The following is a 2,936-nucleotide window of genomic DNA, read 5'->3' as shown; positions in this document are numbered from 1 at the left end:
TGTCAAGTCATGCCTGGCCGACAGGTGCTACGCTGTGTCATGCCTGGTCGGCAGGTGCTACGCACGACAGATCTTCCAGAATCTTTGCGTCTGGACTGACGAGCCGTGGTGGCGTCGATGGATGGACGAAGTGGCAAGGATGGTACAGATCTCTCTCCTGAAGATGGGTTAGCGGACTGATGATGATGGCGGCATCTAAAACATATGCATGTGGTGTACGCTTTAGGTCTGCTCCACCGGTTGTGGGTTCCGATACGTTATGTGGATGTATCGGTGACGACACCGGTTTTAGATATGGGGAGTGAGAGCTGTAAGTGCATCTAGTGCCCCTTAGTGATTTTGGTGGTTTGAATACTTATAGGTTAAGTATCTAATGTGTTCATGAGTGTACACAGGATCTATAAGTCATTGAGGAGTTTGAGATATTTGAAGAATATCGACCCCTAAAAATATATGTCCTCAGTTGAAGAAATTGGTCTGAAGCTGAAGAAATGAATCACGAGGAATCTGCGATGAAATTGATATTCCTCATGAAGATACTGATATTGAGGAATCCGGTGTGTCCTCAAGAAAATCACTCCGAAGAATTTGAAGCATGAAGATTTACACTTTCTGTTTTATTTTCTTCGCATTTGAGTAATAGGAACACCGTACTGTTAAAGGGGGTCGAAGTTACACTTCGGAATGAATTTCCTCATGATGCTCAACCCAAGCCTAATCCTACCAAAAGCCTCAAGGTGGAATACGAGTGACATGAGGACTCTCAGAGTTGAGGGTTTCGACCGTTTCGATAGCCACGCCAAGTCATTGGTCTTATCCACTCCAACGGTCATATTATTTAAGGGCATTAGTGTCAAATCATGTCGGGATGCTCCCAGGCTATAAATAGCCACCCCCACAACCATTAGCTGGTTGGCTGCTCCGTTAGAAACTGACACTTGTCATAAGAGCAACCCAATTCCTCAGAGTCTTCGGGAGTAATTCATCAGTGAGGAAATACACCATACATCGAAACCACAAACCAAACCTAGTGATTGAGCATCACTCAAGAAGTTGTTCCTGGGTGGGACTGAAGCCTTTTACCTTTGAGGACTGTGCATCCTCCAGACGGTTAGGCATCATGGTCTAGAGCTTTCCAGCAGTCAATTGTGGATCGCCGGGTGACCAAGTTTGTGAGGGTTTGGAAGTCTGCCCTAAAGACTTACCACGAGTGTTGGGCGAGGACTGTGTGTCCTTAGCTCAAGGAGAACACGGTAGGGACTGTGTGTCCCGGGACTATGTGTCCTTTGGTTTCAATACCAAGCCGCTCCAAACCAGATGTACGACTGTCACATGAGTTGGAACTGGGTCATCAACGACTGTCTTCACTCAGAAACGGGTTCTAATTCCTCAACTCCTTACTTTCCTCGTATTATGTGTTGATGACTTTCACCGCAACTGTTTGAAGAATTTGCTGAAGACTTTCTCTGAATTTCCTCAACCCTAAATTCTTCACGTCAGTCAACCCTCATCTGTATTCTGCATGCCTGCTCACAGTGCAATCTGTTTTCACATTCTTCACTCTGAAAAACTGCTGTTGTGAAACTTTGCACTTCTGATCCTTTACTGTTTCCGTTGTAAGTTAGTCATCAATGAGGAATTTTCTCAAAAGGAATTTCCTCAGTGATGAAATTCTAAAAATCTCCTATTCACCCCCCTCTAGTCGATATAACGCACTTTCAATTGGTATCAGGGCAAGGTACTCCCTTGTTCTGTGTGATTTTGGTTTAACCACCTGGAGCTTTAGTTATGTCGACTGCAGGCATGTTTAAGGTGACTGCAACATGTCCTACCTACGAAGGAAAGAACTTCCCTTCTGGAAGAACAAAATGCAAATGCATCTACAAGCTATTGATAATGATCTCTGGTATATTGTGGAACATGGCGTCCCCATCATCTCTGCCAGTGTCTCTGCTGCTGATGTGAAGAAATTCAAGCAACTCGATTCTCAAGCTAAGAACATCATCTGTGGCCATCTGAGCCCAGGCCAGTTTGGAAGAGTAAGTGCTTTGGGCTCTGCAACACTCATCTGGGAGAGACTGTGCAAGGTAAATGAAGGAGTATCAACCCAGCGTGACTCTCGTGTTGATGTTCTTCGCAATCTCTTCAATCGCTTCAAGAGACATGACAATGAAAGCTGCCAAGACACCTTTGATCGCCTCACTGACATATCAAATGAACTGCAAGCACTGGGAGCTCGAGACATCACTGATCATGAAGTTGTGAAGAAACTGCTGAGATCTTTGGATTCTTAATTTGATACTTTAGTTCTGATGATTCAAGAAAGACCAGACTACAAGATGCTTGATCCAGCTGATATACTTGAAAGGCTAAATACTCATGAATTCCAGCTAGAAGAAAATAAAGATCTATATGGACCAAGCTATTCCAGACCACGTGCACTGAAGGCTAGAGCAATTTCCTCATCTGAAGAAGAAGACACAAATGACAGCTTTGGTGACCCTGAAGAATTTGGGCAGGAGCTTACAATGGACTCAGAGGCAGAATCAGTTTCATAAAGGCTCGGGCACTTATTGGCAAGGAAATTGACTCAGAGGCAGAATCAGAGGAAGGTGATGAAGAAGAGGGTTCTGATGAAGACTCAGAATCCGGACAGGCTAGTCTTGCACTGGCAACCACTTTCGTCAGCAAGTCAATCTTCAATCTTGAAGAAAATGATAGCACCATCCACACTGATGACTATGCTGATGACTTCGCTCCAACCTATTGCTTCATGGCAAAAGGTTCAAAGGTACCAAATAATGCCTCCTCCTCTGATTCAAGTGACTGTGAACCTGATGATTATAAGAAACCCAGTTACAGTAAACTTGCTATCATTGCCACTAAACAACAAACTGCCCTAGAAAAGCTTCAGAAACTACTAGATAAAAGTGATG

This window comes from Hordeum vulgare, chromosome 6H (genome assembly GCF_904849725.1).
Source record: "Hordeum vulgare subsp. vulgare chromosome 6H, MorexV3_pseudomolecules_assembly, whole genome shotgun sequence".
NCBI classification, from domain to species: domain Eukaryota; kingdom Viridiplantae; phylum Streptophyta; class Magnoliopsida; order Poales; family Poaceae; genus Hordeum; species Hordeum vulgare.
The sequence above is the reverse complement of the archived record's forward strand: the minus strand, read 5'-3'. Positions refer to the sequence as shown.